Source organism: Styela clava, chromosome 5, assembly GCF_964204865.1.
Source record: "Styela clava chromosome 5, kaStyClav1.hap1.2, whole genome shotgun sequence".
NCBI classification, from domain to species: Eukaryota; Metazoa; Chordata; class Ascidiacea; order Stolidobranchia; family Styelidae; genus Styela; species Styela clava.
This window is the reverse complement of record NC_135254.1, coordinates 2,738,974-2,761,727: the sequence shown is the minus strand read 5'-3', so window position 1 is coordinate 2,761,727 and position 22,754 is coordinate 2,738,974. Positions and strand designations below refer to the sequence as shown.

At 37.5% G+C, this 22,754-nt stretch overlaps 1 protein-coding gene and 1 non-coding gene across 2 annotated transcripts in view; one reads left to right on the top strand and one right to left on the bottom strand.

Moving 5' to 3' along the window:
- LOC144422810 (uncharacterized) overlaps positions 1–22,754 on the bottom strand; it is a 128,243-nt gene that overhangs the window by 56,083 nt on the left and 49,406 nt on the right. The gene's annotated exons all lie outside the window — the stretch shown is intronic.
- Positions 21,378–21,540, top strand: LOC120345226 (U1 spliceosomal RNA). Its single transcript, XR_005569867.2, has one exon. It is a non-coding gene; the product is annotated as a U1 spliceosomal RNA (small nuclear RNA).

Sequence of the window (22,754 nt, the reverse complement as noted above, 5' to 3'; positions counted from 1 at the left end):
GGCGTTCTATATTTGCAGCGGCTACATTGCAAGCAGTTTTATAATTATTTTCTCCATGAATACGAAGGTGTTCATTTCCACCCTTCATAACAAAAGTCACACTACTGTGCAACTTCATGAAATCTTGACCAAGAATTAAGTCTGAACAATACCACATTTCGTACGTTATGATTTAATTCTCTATTTCAAAACAACAACCCAGCATGCTAATACGCTGCACCGGGATCCCACCAGTACCATTTACCGGTCCTTTAAAGTTCAGCAGCGATAAAATAGATGCGAAAGAAGTTTGAATTAAACTTTCACTATCTAACTAAATTTTTATTTGTTGAAAAAGCAACTCACTTACCTGAGATGAAAAGAACAACTTCCATACCCTTTCGATCAACGTACGTAACTGCGGTTTCTCGAGTAGCACGGCGAAGCAACAGAGCAAGACCAGTGCAGCTCACTTCGGGATCTCCTCGACGAGGAGGTCTCATGTTCAGGACCGACAGTATGGATTTGAATCGCAGGCAAACCACTGAAGTGAAATAGTTCTCCTATGTGGTCTGACCTCTTTAGAGACAGCTTTGCTTTTTTAGTTAAGTGATTTCTGAATAGGTCCCAGGCTAACATGGAGCGTTTCTTAAAAGCACTCACACTTTATTTATTCATTTGATTACGCCTTCCTCATACATCCTTTTTTTGGGTGCTGATGGATGACCACACCACAGGAAAATTTATCCTTCGGGGGTACAACTGCAGTGCAACTTAGCACTCCCTTAAAATGTTTTTTTTCATGCCCTGTTGTCCTGATAAGGGATGTTTTGTCACCCTTTAGAGGGAATGTTTTATTGCTTGGCTATAATAATCACGTTTGAACCTCACTACAAATCTTTAAACCCCATCCCAAATATCACGAAACCATTTTTAACTTATCTAACACTGAATCCAACCTTCTTACTCCTTATCATCAAAAAAATTTCCCTCACAAATAACAACAAAAATCTTTCCGACAATTTTCTTCTTACAACTTTTACTTGTTTTCTCAGGCAACTTCCGCACACGTGTGCTTTGCTTTTGACTATTGTCCTCGTGCACACCACATTTCAAACCCTACTGACTTGGACTATAATTTTTTGAGTGGTTGGCTTTTAGATGAAGCGGAATATCCTCATATGACCTTTCTTTTTATCACTTGTAGAAGTGAATGAATCTCAATACCAGCAACACCCGTTCCAGGAATCTTATCCATATATAATGGGTAAATTCCAGTTTATTTGAAGGCTAAATTCGAATTTTTTAGGGTACATATTTTATCGAAAAGTTTCATCTGGTAAAATCAACCCCTGGTTTGTTCTTTATAATAGTCCCTCGAGGGTTTTTAAAGTGCAGTTTATCCAAGCAGACAGTGTTTGGAGGTGGAGGCAAATACCTGGGTTTCACTACTCACCAACCAATTCTGCAATAACATAAATTCCTACGTAAATTGTTTCAATAATGTAACCGGGTGTCATCGCCGAAATGTGATCTTGGTTTATTTATTATACAACCAATTGTTATTACTTCAATGTAAATGTTCCCAATTAGGTTTTTCAAAAACCTATATTTTGTGTATATCAAAGGAACAATCCTGTTTCAGAGAACACAAAAAAAACGACCTAGAAAAATAATCGAGAAAATGTGTTTTAAACTTGCCGTGAATAGCGGTCAAAAATCGCAAATATATAATACAAAAGTGATTTTGTTTATTTATTATATGTTCCCCACATCTTTCGATATTTTCTGCATTCCGACAGTTGAGCCTGCTTTAGAAATTTTTTGGGTAAGTATGTTTCTAAACTTGCTGTAAACGATGACCAAAAATTGCATATTTCATACCAAAACGGTTATTGTACAGATGGGCGGGAATCCTTTTTGCTTATTTATAACGACAATATTTTCGTACACAAAAGTCTGTACTGTAAATATTTTTCGCAAATTCATAGGACCTCGTCTAGTGCGGCGCACGGAATAGGAGAAGATAAACATGCGGGATGCTAACAATCTTTACATACCTGCACTCGATATAAAATTTCAACAATGATGAATTGATAGCCAATTTATAAATGCAGAATTCAGATACTTCTAAATCTTCAAGACAGTTTGTACTGGCGGCTGTTCTTCTTTAAAAAGAGGAAAACTTTCTTGCTCATGGTACTCTGAAATATTTGTTTCCGAAGGTCAAACTCTTTACCAAAATTGTGATCTCTTGGCGTTGGCGAAAACAGTGGTGATGTTTCGCATCCTTCTGCATCTTCGCGTTGACGCTGTATTTGGTATACGGTAAAGATCGTCCTATGTGTATGACAAAGGAGCCTTGTACTGCATCGATATTATTACAGAATAAATTTGATACAACATTCTATTGATTTTGTCGCCTGCAAACATGTTTGATCAGCGTCACTATTATTCTCACTCCGAAAAAATACCAATATTTTTTCCGTTTTGAGCCGAGAGGTTCTACACTGTGAATGAAAAAGAAATCCCCACCAAAGTTTGTAAGGTAAACACCCAATAGCAGGAGATCATCACTGATATGGCTTCTATATAATTAGACACAAAAACAAACACAAAACATAAAAAGTTAGAGCTGTGCTTGTCCTTTGCATTGGAAAAGGTTATGTTAACTTGATCAAATTCAATATAAAATATATATAAGTGACTAAATCTTAAAAACATTGAAAAATATGGTAAGAAATACCTCATTTAATGCAAGCTAGTCTTCGTTCCATAGGGAAGGCAATGTCAGAAGCCAGTAGATTTCTTCTGCATCCAAAACAAAAATTAATTTTGAAGGATATTGCCGTCATAAAAACTAGTATAAATATTGAACATGTTTGCAATTCAATCGTAGTTGTTATACTGGGCATCCAAATTAGGCCCCTCCTGAATTTTTATTTTGTGAACAACAGAGACTAGCACATTTCATACACAGTCATATAACATTGTGATTTGTGATTTTTTTTTTCAAATTTTGTTATAATGCGCACAATCATCCCACTATCTGCCCTATTAAAATCATCCAGCTACCCGCGAGGATAAAGGAGATGTCTGTTTGGAATTGGTTTTTAAGGATGTAATGCTGTCGTGGTGGTTATTTCGTGTGGCATGTCGTCACGCCGGACGAATGGCGGAGATTCGTCCGGCGTAGTGCCCCCATCCATTAGTGCGTTTACATGGCAACGATTATCGTGCCAAAACCGTATTTTGAGCGAATCGTGTTCATGTAAACACTTTGGTTTGATCGCCAATCATGACTGAGCGTGTTTGCATCGTGATATTCCAGCACGATTGCACAGGGTAAATTAGCAGGCACGATGCTTTCCTCGCACGCGCGAACAGGGACGCGCTGACGGTGTTACTTCGGCGTTTTCGAGGTCTCTTGCTCTGCGCTTCTGTGAACCTAGTGCAGTAATGCTTTCAGGGCGACAGCGTTGCAATTGCAAGCTAGTTTGAGCTGTTTGAAGTAATTATTAGTTGTAGATAGAATTCTTTACTTGAGGAAAATGTTAAAATTCTTTTGGACCAACCAACAGCCTGTAATGCACAGTGCATTACGGTCTGACGGTACCGGTAACTTGGTATGAATATAAAATATTGAGTACGGTAAAGTCGCGGAATTCTAGTGCTACAACTGACTGAAACGTATGTAAGTGTAGAAGTTCCCCGGATTACGGTATGTAATTTAGCAAAGGGTACAGTCAGATAGTAGTATGTTAAACACAAGTACAGCACTGATACGAGTCAGGAACTAGTGGACAAGAATAGGCCTATGGCTGTTCGGAGCTTTTCAACCCTACCCTAGTCTAGCAAAGCAAACGTCAAAACGTTGGGCCTGTTATATAGGCCTATTCATACACCAAAAATACGGTACAGGTACTGTATCAGTTAAATCGATTATCGTTTTTTATTTCAAAAATTTAATTTCTTGACATAATGAATTGCATTCATAGCATTTAGCAAACTGTTATTTAATTTATATTTAAACATTAGTTATCGCAGAAAAATAGTAGTACAGTTTATGTTTGTGAGTGAAATGGAGTCAATGTCAAGTCCGAAAGCTAAGTGGGAGGACAACGAGGTTATCTCTACTCAATTTTTAGAAAATTGCAATTGATTTTCGTTGAAATATTATCAAATACGAACTATGTTAAATTCTTGACTAGCAGTATGTTTTCAGTTTTTCAATTAGCTGGTTACTAAAGCTGGATGTTTTTACACTAGGTAACTATTTTTCTTTGATGTTTTGGATTGATGCATTTTGTCAGTTCCCTATTACCTGTATACTGGTGTATGTCATGTTTTTATTTTATTTCAGAAATTGATAAACCAAGGGATGCAATGCTTTCAAGCAAACCAGAACCAGGTATGTCTTCGTGTGTAGTTCAGTTCTATATACTTTTTTTAATTTTCAATATACTTATATATTTCGTATAGCTCTTACTGATAGCCAGCAGTGAGCCTGGCCCAGACTTTGACTGCAGAGGATAATAAATGAAGTTGTCACCTCAATCAACTGCTCCATGCGCCATAATGATTAATGGCTTAAATATTCCCATACCTGGCATAAACAGATATCCAGACGAGCATATGATTAAGCCGTCTGTGATTAATGACCCTTCTCACTTCCTGAGATAGATATTCTGTTATCACCCTAATAATGTCATTTTAGCACACAAATTTATTAGGATAGGAAATTGACGATTGTCTTTTTAAAATTGTTTTGCTTATGCTTAATGTTGAAGAAGATGCAGCTTCAACTACAGACACATCTGTTGATACTTCATCCAATCATAGAGGGAATCCAGAATCTGGTTCGTATCTATAAAAATATTTGTTATATATTATATGTCTCAACCAAAACATCATGCTACTTAACTGAGATAAGTCTTATTCAATTATATTTCCATGAAAGTTTGACTAGGAATTGTGCTTTTCCTAGTTAGGTAAAAGTCTCTTAATGCCACTATGCAGGGAAAAGACCTTCAGTTGACTTTGAAATCCTTTTCGAGAAACAAAGGGAGTGGGAAGAAAAATTGATGCACGGGCAAATGGAAGCCCATGCCCGATTGATGAGAGAGACTGTGCAACAAATGGGGACGATACTTTTTGCGTGTGTATCTCAGCTTTCAAAAAATCGAGGTAAAAGCTCATATTTTGCTTAGGCGCAATATATAAGGCAATTCCCTTCTGGAGAAAAATTTTCTTTGTAAAAAGCGAGAAGTAATATGTTTAAAATACACCCCGCTCCTACTGCCACACATAATTTATTGTAAGAGATTTAATTGTAAACTTTGTTTTAAGGGTCCAAGAAGTAAGTATGGTTCATTGTGCCACAACAAGGTCACCCGTTTGTAAAAAGCAGTTCAAGTTGAAGCATAAAAAATTTGTTTATCATCTGCATGAGAAACTGAAACGATTAGCAGCTCTGTTGATACATCGCACAGGAATGAAATCAAAACCATTGTGTTGTGGCATGGTCCGATCAAAGTGTATGGATATAGGCAAGCCTTTACGATATAAATAGATTTTCTCCACAAGAAAGCTTAATGAGAGGAAGGTTTTGTACATCAACTTAATGGAATGACTACAGAGATACATTTGGAATAAATCCTAGAACAGTTGTTCCAAGCCTCTGCACGCCTAATTTTGAACTCTTTAATGTGGTTTATATTCTATATAAACGAGCATCATGGTAAAATAAATAAAGTTCGTAACCAACGCAATAATCCCCGATTGCCTGGGAAACGTCGCTGTAGTGTAGTAAGTAAAGTGTTGAAAATCGCCAAGCGTTTGTAATTGATATGTACTGATATTTTGAAATATGCCAGATAGAAGATATGAAGAACTAACAGCATATTTGCGAAATTTGTAACTTTGCTCTGTTTCATATAAATGAGAAACTTATTAACACGTACAAGATCGCTGACTTGTAAAATTAAAAACATTTTGAACAAAAATGGATTCATGTTCTGCAGTTAAACCGAATTTAAAAGCAGCCGCGGAGCATGAAACTGGCAATGGTATTTAAGTTAACGCCAAGTAAGATACCCACGATTTTAAACTTAACTACTACGTTTACATGGTCACGATAATAGTTTTATCAAAAAACGTTTCCACATCGTATTTCGGACAATCGAAAGCCAAAATATGTCTCGTGTTTACATGAACACCATTGAATTTCGATCCTGTTTAAAATCGTTGGCATCGTACTTGGAGTTGAAAACAGTTGCCAGTTTCATCTTCCACGGCTGCTTTTAAACTCGGTTTAACTGCTGAAAATGAATTCATTTTTTGCAAAATGTTTTTAATTTTACAAGTTCACTATCTTGTACGTGTTTTATAAGTTTCTCATTCATACGAAACAGAGCAAAGATACAAATTTCGCGAATATCCTGCTAGTTCTTCATATCTTTTATCTGACATATTCCGAAATATCAGTACATATCAACTACAAATGCTGGGCGATTTTCAACGCTTTACTACACTACAGTAACGTTTCCCAAGCAATCTGGAATTATTGCTTTGGTCACTAACTTTATCTATTCTACCATGATGCTCATTTATATACAGATTACAAACCACATTGAAGAGTTCAAAAATGGGCGTGCAGAGGCTTCGCACATCTGTTCTAGTCTATCTGCAGAAATTTATTCCAATTGTCTCCCTGCAGTCATTCCATTAAGTTGATGTGCAATACCTTCCTTTCATTAGGCCACACTCTGATCGGACCATGCCACAACACAATGGTTTTGATTTTATTACTGTGCAATGCAATATATGTAATAAAACAACAACATTGGATCCACAGAGCTAATCGTTTCAGTTTCTCATGCAGATGATAAACGAATTTTTGATGCTTCAACTCGAACTGCTTTTTACAATCGGGTAACCTTGTTGTCACACAATCATCCATATTTACTTCTCAGACCCTTATTACAATTAGATCTCCAGATTACGTGTGGCAGTAGGAGCGGGGTGTATTTTAAACATATTAATTCCGGCTATTTTACAAAGCAGTTGGTTGTAGTCGAGGGAGTAACATTTTTTTAAGGGAATTGCCTTATATATACGCCTAAGCGAAACATAAGCTTTTACCTCGTTTTTTGAAAGCTGAGACACACATGCAAGAAGTATCGTCCCCATTTGTTGCACAGTCTCTCTCATCAATTGCGCACCAATTCCTAGTTAAACTTATATGGAAATATAATTAAATAAGACTTATCTCAAATTGAAAGGGATGTACGAATACCACTTTTGTCGCCCATACCAACTAAAAATGCCGATACAGATACCAAACTGATACATTAAGTTACGTGCAAGATTTTGTTCCAATATCAAAACATCATTCTTTTTTTTAGCCGATACCGAAATATTGGCCGATATCAATGCATCAGTACATTTCCAATTAGGTAGCATGATGTTTTGGTTGAGACATATAATATACCGGTATACCAAATATTTATATAGACACAAACCAGATTCTGGATTCTCCCCATGATTGGATGAAGTATCAAAAGATGTCTCTGTAGTTGAAGCTGCATCTCCTTCAACATCTAAGCATAAGCAAAACAATTTTGAAAAGACAGTCGGCAATTTCCCATAATAATAAATTTGTGAGCTAAAATGACATTATTAGGGTGATAACAGAATAGGATTCTCACAGTAGCCCACATAGTAGTATATTACTCATAGAACGGCTTAATCATATGCTGAACCATAGCCTCTGGCTCATAGCCTCAGAAACATCAATGAAAAATTGTTACCTAGTGATACAGCGTTTGTGATTCCAGTATCCACTCCCATATTTGTATAATCAACATCTGGGTGGTGGCCGAAGGTTTCATCAAGCTCATCATAATAATCACATGTTATGTGAGCCGTCCCATCAACAGAATGCAGACGTACTATCTTGTTGAAAGTAGACCATAAGGCCTTCACTTTATAATGTATTTGTTGGAAACTACAAATGAAAAAAAAACATCTAGCTTTAGTAACCAGCCAATTGAAAAACTGAAAACATACTGCTAGTCAAGAATTTAACATAGTTCGTATCTAATATTATTTCAACAAAATCCAATTGCAAATGTCTAAAAATTAGGTAGAAATAACTTTTCAGAAATTACTAAAATATATGAATCAAAGAACTGAAACTGTATAACATAACGATTGTGCTTCCAAACCTTTTCTTGTATCCCTTCGCTGTCAACTGTTTCTCAACTTCTTTGTACAAAACTTCTGATCTAGACTCCTCTTGGTAAAGCAGAACAACCAGATTCATTTCTCGAACAATGCCAAGCATTGTTTTAACCTCGTTGTCTTCCCACTTAACTTTCAGATTTGACATAGACTCCATCTCACTCATGAACATAAACTGCACTACTACCTTTCTGCGATAAATATAAATCAGTAAACCAAATAAAGGTTTGCTATGAATGGATTATGTCAATAAATTACATTTGGTAAATTTTCGAAATCAAGAACAGTACCGGTACTGTATTTTTGACGTAGCCTATGAATATATCAGTATATATAATCTATAATTAACATGCCCTACGTTCTAATTTAGAACGTAGAGCATGTAACGTTTGCTTTGCTAGCTGTGGTTGAAAAGCTCCACACATCCCTGCCCTGGCTGCCCATAGCCCTATTCTTGTCTCGTACTATTCCCTGACTCGTACCGGTATCAGTTCTGCGTAGGCTACTTGATTTTACAGATAAAACATCCTACTGTCTGACTGTATCTTTTGCTAAATTCCATAATCCACGGAACTTAAACACTTAGTTATGTTTCAGCCATTTATGGCACTAGAATTCCGCCACTTTACTTAATATTTTATACCGGTATCCAGTTACGGCACCGTACCAGTATTGCATTGTGCAGGACAGGCCGTTGTTGGTTCAGAAAGAAGTTTAACATATTTTCCGCAAGTAAAGCGCGCTGCAAGCATTACCGGTACCGGTACGGTACTGCATTAGGTCCACAGAAGCGCAGAGCAAGCGACCTAGAAAACGCTGAAGTAAAACCGTCAGCGCGCCCCGTTCGCGCGTGTGAAGAAAGCATCGTGTTTGCAGATCTACCCTGTGCAATCGTGCTGGAATATCACGATGCAAACACGCTGAGTCATGATTGGCCATTGAACCAAAGTGTTTACATGAACACGATTCGCTCAAAATACGGTTTTGGCACGATAATCGTTGCCATGTAAACGCACTGAATAATGATGTCATAGCTCTTGATCACCATATAGTGACAATTCACGAACACGCCTTCCAGATTGCCAATAAGACCTCTCAGAGGCCCGCAATAGGCAAAAATCATTACTGAAGATAATTTGGAAGATTTAATATTTTATTTTAAATTGTACACACTACCAAATAAAGCAATTGAAATGAAAATGTATAAGATGTTGATGGCTGTTTTGGTCACGGTCTCTGTGGTGACATGTGTGGCGACAGGTTCGTGTTCGAATTCCAGTAACTTTGATCCCATTATTACCAAATCGCTTATATGCAGTTTGAATTTGCATGTGACCGTGTCGGAAGAACGTTTCTCAGGCCGAAACCAACCTAATATCCGGTAGCCTTTGTGTTGACGTAGTGACATTTTTAAGAATCCCAATATTTTTCGGTAATCGATTGTTGTCGCAGGCGATACAGACAGCAATTCCCGTTTGAAAATGGCCAACGTAGACATCCTGCTGCTGTATGGCTTCCATTTTGACTTGCATGCCGGGTATATGTATTTTGATTTGATCCACCAGCATTCTATTCTGGCCATAACTGGCTGGACAGTCAATTTCATATCGGCCATCGCAATAATTATGTATACAACTTTCGATAAAATTTGAACTAGTCACTTTTATGTTTTCAGCATTAAAACTGAATGCAGTTATGTCTGTTGAGGATAATTGCCCAACAGGTATATCGGATATAATCGGGACTGGAGGGTCGCGAGCGGGCAAAATTGGGTGATTAGTGGTTATCACCGGTAATCCTCTCCACTCATTCTCGCACGTCGTATCCACTACAACAATATGCTGTCCTATCTGCAACATGTTCTCCTAACGGAGAACAATGGAGTTCGTGTTAATACCAACAATGAGGACAGCCATTTCAGGCCAAACCTCAAATACAACATTCTGTAATAATTTACCGATATATTACCATTTTTTTTGCCCCTTGGCTGTACGATAGCCGTTAACAAAGTTTTGCTTGGCTTCTTTGTATGGAGTAACTCCCCTATTATTTTGAACCCTTCCTCCATGGGCTCATCACATTTCTCTATATCTGCTATATGCTTTTCTTCATACTCGGTATCAATAATACGCTGTAGATATGAAAAATTATGCATATCTAATTCCCTAATTAGTATAGACATACCGGTAGTTAATTATTGAGTTTTGAAGGCGATCTATAAATACAAATAAACATTTTCATTAACGTATCACGAGAGATACATTAGGTGACGCTAAAATCATTCAAAACATTGTTCGATACCAATGCTTCCCTACCCATTGTAATTCGCGGACCAGTGACATTAAATATAATGGCGTCACGAACTGACGTTTTATTATAAAAAGCAATAAATACCACCAAATTATACAATAAAGCGGTCACTCTTAATCTTTTAAACGCTATCTGCAGCGATAAAATCGGGAATTAATAATATCCGAATGCTACTATATTAGAAAATAACAAATATCAATTTAAAAGCGACGTAACATATATCAACAATAGCAAAAAAAGAGGCGGTCATCGATAAATCTTAACCAGACTGTCCAAACGTAAGCGTCGTGTTAATTTATAATGCTTAAATAAAGCAAGCACGCAAATTATACAAGTTAACCGAAAAGTCTATAAAAGTACATCCAGCGAGAAACATGTTATCGCGACCAGCTTCACTATCCGAATGTCCTTCAAGAATGTCCGCAGCGCAACGTGCTTGACCATGATGTCACAGCTCTTGATCACCATATAGTGACAATTCACGAACACAACATTTCCCTCAAAAACATAGTTATTCAAATAAGTTGGTTGTCGTCTACTGCGCCGAGGTCTTGTATTAACAGGAGAGAAAAAATCCTGCAAAAAAAACATTAGTTAACTATTTTTTCACATCGTCTCCTTTACTTTCGAACTCACTGGAGTGTGACTGGGAGGGTAATTCCCCATTTTCCGGTGTCTAAACTTTCAATTAATTATCCTCTTCGAGAATTGAGCGACACATCGCCAAAATACCCCTTCAACGGTCCCCGAATTATTAAAAACAAATAAGGCCCAAGTGGGCGGGGCTTCCCACGCTTTTTCTCGCCACTGAGGAAGACTCATCTCGGTCTTCGCTTAGCATAGCCTAGAGTCAGCCAAAAGTAAATAAACATACCATTCGTAGTTTTTATTAGTTATTTCTTTGATTTTTCTCTTCTACCTCAGAAATATGATACATAGAAATATGCAAACATTAGCACTTGGATAAAGGAGTACTCTACATCAGCGATAGTCTATCAAGGATTGGTATGTGCTTATCGCGCCTTGTAACGTGGACGCAAGACTTGGAACTATAATTATGCCGGTTGTAAGCCATTTAACGTGGATCGAAACACACTACCGAGCTTTTCGAGAGCGACGTATACCTTTCCCACTTATATACTAGAGAAAAATTCTATTCTACCATTTGTGGTGCGTTGTGGGTTTTTTACCTTTTAATAGGTAGTTTCTACTTGATCAATTGTAACGCATAGATAACTTATTCTACAATTTTAGAACTTTATAGATGCCTTCCTTATATGGTATTAGTGTGGTCATTCGTAAAGAAACAATTGAGCCGTGTATGTAGGCTTTGGTGGTCTGCTAAGCATAAATTTATAATACAATTTAAATATTAGTGCGCGATGTCTGTGACACTAATATACATCTGATGCGTTAGGTTCTAAGTAAATATGATGTAAATTTAGGTTATAGGTGTCAGGTGAGGATAAGAGGGCGATTTAAGCGCAATCATAGGAGATACATAAAGTCTGTTACATGCCTAATTTTTTGTCATATATCGCATTTCCAGCTGGTTTTAATTTTGAAAAAACGTCGAATTGGCTCCATGATTTCTTGAAAGCAATTCGCCTTTGCATTTTTATTGTGTTTTACACAATCCTTCAGAATCTTTCAATTCGGGTTTAAGTGATTCCAAAGTCCTGCAGTTGATTTTCTCCAATCAAATCCGTTGTCCTCGAATTTTTTCTAGTTTTTGATCACGTGGTTTCAGGAGGTATTGCTATTGCGGGTAGGCTGAAAGTCTCGTTGTGGATCGACTTGGAAGACTTGAAGTAAATGACAGTAACGGAGTTGTTGGAACCGGAAAAACGAAGTATGACGGAGCTCATTATTTTTTTAACACCTAAATTCCAGTACGGCGCCTCTGAGTAACGTTAAATAAGCGCATCTTATGAAAGTGATTCAATATTGGGGTATGAGGTATTAGACCTCTTAGAGCATAGGTTCTCAAAGTGCTCCGTACGGAGCCCCAGGGCTCCGCGAGAGGAACCCAAGGGCTCCGCGAGCTATTCGATTACTTTTTAAAATACTGGCTAATTTTGTAACTGTTCAAAGAAGCAAGAACAGCTTTGATAAAATTTGACAATAATATAGCCTTGAAATATGGTAAAGATGCGGAATTAAAAATGACGTTATTTAGGAGCTGGAGCGCAGTCAGGTTTCTTGAAAGGGTTCAAAATTGAAATCGGAAATTTCTGCGCAACATCATTTAGCAATTGGAAAAAAACGGATAACGAGATTTCTGTTGCGTAAAATATTCATTGCATGACGATGCGAGTATTTAAAGTGTCTTGTCGTAATAATTTATTTCTGCTCATCTTTACTCACGTTTCATTCGAAATTACTATTAGGATTGCTAAAAGGAAAGAATACTATTCTAAAATAACATAAAATACGTGATAAACTGCCAACTATGAATAAATTGGAGTTGTATTTTTGCGATTTGTCAAACTTGATTTGTTTTTTCGCACTCGAGATTATTTTTAAGCAAGATAAGATCGCTGTTTGAAAAATCACAAGATCTGGGCAAAATACGAATGATTGAAATTTATTTTATTGCATGCGGCTCCGTTGGTAGTTTCAGAGTGAAAAAAGTTACACCATGCGTACAATTGACTGTGTTTCAATTTCGCAGTTACTACGATGAATACCCAATAAAAAACTAACAAAACATCAAATTTTGTGATTTACAATGCCTATAAAAGCATTTTTAATCTGACGTGAGTCTGCTGAAACTAAACTTATAGTGTGATTTTCCATTTCAAGTTTTAATATTTTAGAATGCCGTTTTTCAATCAAGAAATTTGATCTGCGGATTTACCTCTTTAATAATTAATATCTTTAGCATTTCGTCGCAGATGACTATAATACGGTAACATGTTTTTCACACTGAACTCATAATTCCCCACGAGAACAAATAAGCAATTATCGTCGTCATTGTAGAACAATACATGTATATATATGCCGAAGGAAATTTTTGATTTAGGGAGAATAAACACCGACGTAAAGATGTTTAAAAACACGCCATGCTGACGAAAACAATCGGCGATTGTAACAAAATGCAATCGCGCACATTATTAGTGGCCTTTCAAGTCCTCCGAAAATGTCAAAAAGTAAAAGATTCGACCCCCCAATTTATTAATATGTTTGTCAAGTGTCAAATTCACAGCTTTGGTATATTTAATTTATTTTTGAAATTGACATTTATATATGACTTGTATTACCCTATTAAAAAGGTTTAGCATTTAAGTTAGGTAAAGTACGTTTAACTTACTCAGGAATATTAATCGGAAAGTAACAATTTTAACATTTATTTTGGGGCTCCGTGAATGATAGTCAACTCTTCAAGGGCTCCGCAACACCAAAAGTTTGAGAACCCCTGTCTTAGAGGCCCGCAATAAGCAAAAATTACTAGACCGTAAATGGGGAGTAGCAGAAAATAAATTTCATCTAAAAATCATTCGACTATTTTTTCGGACCGTGCCCATGCTCTCAGATTCCTTATAAGGCCTCTCAGAGGCCGGAAATAAGCAAAAATCACTAGACCATGACTGGGAAGTTGTAGAAAAAAAAAATTCATCTAAAAATCATTTGACTTATTTTTTCAATCGTGCCCATACTTTCAGATTCCCAATAAGACCTCTCAGAGGCCCGCAATAAGCAAAAATCACTAAACCATGACTGGGGGGTAATAGAAAAAAAAATTTATCAAAAAATCATGTGTCTTATTTTTTCAATCGTGCCCATGCTTTCAGATGCCCAATAAGACCTCTCAGAGGCCCGCAATAAGCCGAAATCACCAGACCATGACTGGGGGGTATTAAAAAAAAAAAAATTCATCTAAAAATCATGTGACTGATTTACCGTGACCGTAAGTAACCTCACCCGGTCAAACAAAACCCTCGTTTTGACCGAAGTTCACAATGTCCGATTGCGCAATATTACGAATTAACAAATCAACTCAAAGGTCAAAGCGATTTAACATAATATCAACAACAACGAAACACGCTTGATTCATACTTAATCCTAATCCTAACGTGCCAAATGACAACCCCTGGCATTTTCAAGTCCCGGGTCCAGATGAATCAATTAAGGCGATTGTTACACTTAGACGCGTAGAAAATAATAATTCATAACAAGCGGGGATGAATACTGTGCGTTTGTATCATAGCGACAGCCTTAATATGTGCTGCTCTTTTATTGGATGCTTCAGCTTAGGTCGTGAAGGAAGGTTGATAGGACTCACTATTGAGTTAGTGTGTGAGTGATCAGTTAAGTTATCTATCAACTGAACAATCAAACTCAAATTAACGACTTCAGGAATAAGTGATATTCGGAAATATACATAAATTCGGAGATAGCTGTGTACTCTTCGACAAAGTGATTCCAATATGTGATCAAAACTACCGGATGTCGAGGCGAGAGTTAAGTAAGCCGTTCAAAAATCATTCCTTAGCGTGAACAATACACATCCTTTATATGATTTAAAACCCTACTATGCCGAATGGCATATACACAGTCGTACCATGTATGATTCATGCATGGTCAAGCTCTAAATGGTATGAATGATCTATTACAGTCAATGTTCTAAAGTGGAATGTAATGTTTTGAAAAATATGGTTTCGGCTGCACCATCTTCATCTGGTAATCTTCACGCGTAACGGCGCGCATTAGAATGATTTCTACGCGCATTTCCGTCGGAAAAAGTAACATTTTTTGAATTGAGGGGGGGGGGGGCTGTGCAGTAATAATTAGAGGTGTGACATCATCGAAATTGTCAATTGAAGCGTTGAACTTGAAAATTCTGTAAATACAATCGTGAATTTTAAGTAACAATTCTTGCTATAAAAGTGGTTTGGGTGTGTTCTGTTGAAAAATAACACAAGAAACGTTGAAATAAAAATTAATTATTCAGGAATTATTATTAACCCTCTACTAGACGCAAAATCTCGCAAGTTCAAGGCTGTTCAATAGAAATTTTGTAGAATAGGAAAAACATTATTAAAGAAGTGTGTTTCAAACACATACTGCTGAATAGAACTCTAGCACATGCTATTAAAAGCCATGAGTTATCTGTGCGTTCCATATGTTTTTCAATTATCTATTCACTATTATTTTATACGCTTTATTACGCTGCCTTCTATGTAGTACACACGTTTTTCATTTGGTATTATGAATGTGAAGAGGTGCAAATGGGTATCTAGCCCAGGGTCATTTGTCATATTACAACATCAGAGCACTCTAATAGTTCCAATTTACTATGGATGCAAGCCTTGTAACTATACACACCTGGTTGTAAGCCATTTCGACAAGATCATACAGGGTGTCCATAAAGTTTCGCCCGATCATATGGTCTTTAAAACCAAATGATAATTTATTTTTTAATTGTAAAAATATATATAGTCAACCTGTATTGAATTGGATGTTACAGATGTTTGATGTTGTACATATCAATTATTATACAATAAAATTTATTTAAATTTTACATGTTTTCCTGCAATAAAATCGGGCGAAACTTTTTGGACACCAGTAATTTACATTTTTGTGGAACATGGGCCAAAACACACTTCAAAGTTTTTCCGGAGCAAAGCATGTCTTTTCCATATACATCCTAGCGATGAATTCTATTCTATCATTTGTGATGCGTTTTGGAGTGTTTACGTTTCAATAGGTATTTCCTACTTGTTCAGTTGCAACGCTACATCTTCAAAGGCAGGGGACAAGTATAATAATTTTAAAGTTATCACAGATAACCCTCCTTTAAAATGTTGTTTTGAATTCTTTAAAGAAACTTAAATGCATTCTGCTTTTTACACACATTATGTATTACCTTCTAAAAGTCACCTAATTTCCATTTTTATGAGTTATCATATCACCCGTTTCCAGATTTATATCTTAATCTCAGTCAATGGCTTATATTCAAGATTCTATTTTGAGCTTATATTCAAAATACGTCGTTAGTAGTAAGAGCAAGGGCAAGTACCCAATTCATCATTCTCAGGATTTCATACAATTTAAAGGTCAATTGCGATTTAAAGGTGAGAAAAATAGTCTTCCATCCCAGACTTCATTCTTCAATACTCAATAACACAAAAAAAAAAATTTCAGGCTCTGTGCATCATTTGCATTACATATTTACACCCGACAATCCACGACCAAGAGTGTTTACCGCCTTCATCAATTCAGGATTTCGTACAGTTCAAAGATAATTTCAATTTAAAGGTAAGCAACGTTTAAGCTTCAATACTTATTTACGGGAAAAATATTTTTCAGGCACTGTGCGTCTTTTGTATCATATATTTACACCCGACAATCCAAGACCAAGAGTGTTTACCTCCTTCAGCATTTCAAGATTTCATACAGTTTAAAGATAATTACGATTTGAAGGTAAGAAAAAAACTTCTATCTCGAACTCAAAGCTTCGATATTTAATAACATGAAAATAAATTTTCAGGCTCTGTGCATCTTTTGCATTATATATTTACACCCGTCAATTCAAGACCAAAACGATGTGTAACCAGTTCATCATTTCAGGATTTTGTACAGTTCTATAGATAATTACAATTTAAAGGTAAGAAAAAAAGTCTTCTATCGTTTATGCTTCAATATTTAATAACATGGAAATAAATTTTTTGGGCTCTGTTCATCTATTGCATTATATATTTACACCCGACAAAGCAAAAGTTTTCTATCTTGGCGTTTATGTTTCAATACTTAACTATATTAAAATAATTTTTAAGGCATAATGGTTGGACGCAGACGCGCTAAACGTTCATGCTCTTACTGTAAGGGTACAGACCATAATGTGCGGACATGTGCCGTTAAAGCGTCCATCGGAGCCAAAGAACCGAACCAGACAATTGAAGAGGAAGCCACGTCTCACGAATTGACTGACAGAAATGCTGAGGAAGCGAAGGAATCAACGGAGCAAAACTCGAACCAACAGCTATCGACTCGTTATCCGGTTATTGGAGACACTATTTGGGATTTGCTGCCGACTACTGCTTTTCCGCCGTGCACTGACGGACTTCGAGAAAGCTCTTACGATAATCCTGGTGGTATGTCATGGCTTTTGAAGGTATGTCAACTAAATAATTTACACTTAGTGAACAATTCGGGAGATGATAACTGTGCATACATTTCTATATTACAAGGTATGCAATTTCTTGGCTTAAGCAATATACCGACAACTGTCGAACGACTTCGGTCAGCCGTAGCCGATGAACTTACTAGCCGTGCACATATTTATAGAGATTTATTAGAAACTGATAATCGCCAGTTGGATTTTGAGAATGTTATTTCCTCAACATGAATTACTCGTGAATGGGCTTAAACTTGTTGTTTTTATGCAATAGCTGCTCTTTATCCAATAACAATTCGTTTACGGGACGACCGGACAAAACATTTCGGTTCTTTTGGCACTTTTCCGCGAGTAGTTAACATCGGGTATTTATCCAGCGACTTCCATTATGTAGCTCTGCTCCCGTCTTCTACTTTGTCCAACAATTCATATGGTGATGATACATCAATAGAACAATCTATTCCAGGAATAAATATCGTTTCCAGTTCCTCCCCATTAGACGGAGGCGAAGATATTCGACATCGTATTGGGACAAGCGGAAAACCTGGATGATTATTTTGTGCATATTCCGAGATTGCCACCTCACGGATTCTACGAAGCTCTTATTGATTCATTGGCATGCTATTCCAACGTTCGATATACCGTCAAATCCTTGCGCCGTCTCTGTTGGATGGAATTGTCAAACAATGTTTGCGAATATCAGCGTGAACATGCATCTGACTATGGTGAAATATTACGTGACACCATGGCCGGTGGTTCGGCTTGTCCTATTCATTTCAAAGCAATAGCTAGGAGCCTGGTCGGTTGCATTGATATTATCGACGCAAATGAAACAACAAGAGTTCGGCATGGAGAAGGTGATAAATTTTGTTTAATTATAGCTAAGGCCGATGAAAGGTTTTGGTCTATTTTGCCCAAACAAAACGTTCATTCAGTGACTCATGTACTGCGGAAACACACGTTGAATCAGTAGAGCAAACAGCCGCCCATGTTTCACCATCTTCAATATTACAAATTGAATCAACCAATCGTGTGCCTAAGCGAACGGGACGGCCAGATGAACCAAAATATCCGTTGAACCTTCGAGGGATTAGACACGACACCAGAAAATGTGCCAATTGCTGCAGAAACAGTACTGCAAATTATAATATTAATTTGCGTGCCAGATCACAACCAATCAAGCGAAAATTATACGGATCTCTTCATCGCAATATTACCTCGCAACAGGTGTTGCTGTGCGATGTTTGCCATAACTATTTGACTGCTACATTTACAACTACCCAAAAATCCTGGTTGTTCTTGGCCCAGCGTCATTTTATCACTTTTGTCACCAGTTGGTAACGATCATGGCGTTCCTCAAATAGTTTGGTCAATTTTGCCATCAACAATTAGGGAAATGTGGAGTGAAATCAGTTTAAAAAATACAGAGTCAAAGTTTCTAGATCGTACTCACGATATTAATCAATTTAATTCTTTTGTGGCCACGTACGACATGGGTTATATCAAAGAAGCTTTCAACTTGTTCCCAGTCGCTGACGTAAAATGCCCGCTGGACTGCTGGGAGTTTTTCGAACAATGTGATTTCATCCCTCTTCTGCATTATTTAGCAGATATAACAGATGTCAAACTATCAGGAGCTGATCCGGACGCATTTAGAAGAGCAAGACCTGATTGGCCACCTGTGCAAACAACTTACTTGGGCGATTACATATGCGCAGCTGGAATGGCTGTTTCGGATGAATATGGGATAAGCGTATTGTGGTGCAAAAATAAACACGATTCCCTCAAACGTTCAACTCTCCATCCACCGACCAATCCCGTTTTTTGGCCAAATGCAGAACAAGGGGACGACTATTTAGCTCCTTACACCCTGGTTCCTCACGTTAAACGTTTGGGGAAGATTAAAAAATGGAATTCTTCATGGAATATCGTCGTGCTCGTTAAATCCTAATCCATCAAAAATGACCATTTCTCGTGACCATCAAGCGGTTAATTCTCTTATAGTAGGACAACGTCATGACATCAGAAAAAGACTTCATAAGGATCACAATAAACGCCGGGATGCAGAATCATACATGTTCGCTTATGATGTACATCGTCGGGAAAAGTCTGGGATTTATGATGATGACGTTATTAATAAACATTTGACATCAGGAACATATTATATGTGGCGAGCACAAAGAACAAAACAATTACAGAGTTCTTTACAGTCTGACGGTGAATTCATTGATCCATATAAAATGTTTATGGTAATTGTTCACCCCGCCGATTCATTTGGATGTAAGCCATTTCGTTGCTATGTTGACATTAACTTTAGTAAAAGAATCAACATTTCCGATCACGATTACAACGGCGACCCATGGTCACCCGCTGGATTGATATTTTTTATACTCATACATTGCAGACAATTTTACAATTCAGCCCTCATGCAAGCAGTGGAAGATGATGACAAATATACAGCTTCCAATTTATGTACTGTTGCGTTTATTGAAAAGTTCCAAACCCGTTCTAAACTGAGTATGGCAACAAACGTTTTTCAGAAAAGCTTCAGCCATACGATTGTCTCACAGCAACAAAAGGGAATAACTTCAGAAGCACAGATTCTGTCAAATATTTTGTTAATAATTGCTCGAAAATGCATTACGTACATTACAGATGTTTTTTGTCCTCCACCTCCTTTAATATTACAAGATGATGCTGTTTTGTTGATTGTGAAGCCTCCTACTTCTCGAAATCGGCATACTACGCCTCCTGATTGTTTTATAGGTAGGCTCCTACTTATGTTGCTATCTTCCGCGCATGGGCACGCTTTCTGATGGGATAAATCAATGTTTTGGTGGTTGGTCAATAACAAACAGGTGCACAAGTACAATGTTCTTCCAAGACTGCCTTCGTGGCAATTAGCTATATACGGTGTTCTCACTAATGCGGTGGAAGTGGAACGTCTTTCAAGATCCTTAGACGGGCAAAGACATTTTAAGTGTAGAAATCTAGAACACAACGACTTTTTACTCAAAGAGCCGCGTTACACTCACAAAACAATGCTTCAAAACAGCATGTACCAATAAAGCTGTTTGGGGATGCCACTGGAGCTACTTGGACAATCAATGCTATGTCGGAATATGCCGCAGGCATTTTATTTCTGAGATGCCGAACGATGAAATTGTCGAAATACAAACTGATCGAGATTACGTTGTGGTACCTGAGAACGTAAACATGAACGAAGGCGATGATGGTGAATCTGATATTATTGACATTTCGTCTGTAGAATCCGGTGATGACGATGGTGTAAGTGAAATTTTGTTACACCATGCAAATTTGGACTTCATTGATGATGAAACCATTCACGACCTATTACATAATATCTCATCGAACCTACCACTATTTAATGAAAAGAGTAATCCAGTCCCTTTGCATTTTCTGCTCAATGACTCATTCCAGGTTCTTAAAAGAAGCGTACGACACAGGAAAAATGCGAGAACTCAAAACGTACTTCACCATTTCGCTGGAAACAGTGACTCAACGGTTGTGTCTCTTCTCTTTCCAGAGGCACAAATTCTTCCAACCACATTCTGGGCGATGAAAAACAATTCTCCTATCGGCGCCATGCATCAAACTCATTTTTGCCAAAATTGCAACTTTTGCACATATCGTTTTTATTGTTGAGAACTTCTTCCGTAGCATAGAACATTCATTCATGATGCGCAAACAATCGTCACAAATCATACTTACCTGACGAGGCAGTCAACCGCGATCACGAAGGCGGTTCTGCCTAGGCGAGGTTTAGTCATAGCACCCAGACTAAATTGACCCTAGCGATTATCCCAAATGTGGATAACTCGGTCGTGTAATTTCTGCTAGTGGGGACTGCGTTTGCGCTCTCCCTTTTGTGTATTTGCTCCTTATTAATATCCTGTTGGCATGCGAGTTAGGTCAATGAGCGGCCACGCTATTTTCGTATGGCTCCATTAGTTGGGAAGTAGTGTCTTACCGAAAGGCCGTGTTAAGCGTCGTAACGCATGGCTGATTTCGGATATACTGAGTGTGAAAGCCGATTTTTCACTCCATGTCTCAACGTGGCCCACTCTCCCCTATAGCTGTGGAGCAGTGGGTGGTCTTTTTCATTCGAAACCGGCTCAAACTATTAGTGTGGAAGCTGCTAAGCGGCAGCACCTCTTCAGTATATTTCCGGCGTACTGCAATGGTTTCATTATTATTGCCTTTGAAATCGGATTCGCTTGTTTTGAGAGTTGTTGTAAATGAAAGAATCAGTTTTCTGTTTTTATTCATGCAGGTCCCAACAGCTGCAAAAGGTAAGTATCTTATCAAAAGCCAAAAAAAGTAACGTCTTTCTTCATTATATAGTACCTGCTAATGCAAATACAACACGTTCTCCAACTGTATCTTCACATCGTTTCCTTTCTCTTCCAGCTTACACATTCATATTATATACATACCCATTAGACTAGAAGCATCGCATCTTAGGGAAATACTTTCCTCATAAGTGGATTACCCAGTGAACAGTGACTAGACCAGTAGTCGTTGATGGATGAAAGCTTATTCCGATTGGTAGACAAAGATGGAGTTTTTCATCATCATCATTTTGACTTGTGCAATTATCATTATTAGTACGGCGGAATCGTGGCCGAAGATTGTTTTGTTAAATAATGATACCCAGGTGGGTGTGGAGTATATAATGTTGAGCAATTTTCTTTAAGTGGATTTTAGGGCGCTACGGAAGTATTCGTACCAAGATGACGCACATCCTGAACCATAACCTGGTACACATACAATGTTCAGGTTGTGCGCCATCTTGGTACGAATACTTCGAGAGCACCTTTTTGTTGACTTTTACATAACCAACTACATAGGTTAATTTTGAATGCGTAGTAACAATAAATCTTCTTACAGTCAGAAATTCGATTTTAGTACTATAAAGGGTAGTTAATTTTACTAATATAACCCAAGATCCAATGACAGCATCTAGCCACTTACTTTTGCACTATTCAAACTACACTCGTGTTGCCGCGGGCATTTCGTTTTCCTGCTTGAAACTTGGGAAATATTTTATCAGTTAAAACGGACTGAAATATTGGACCTC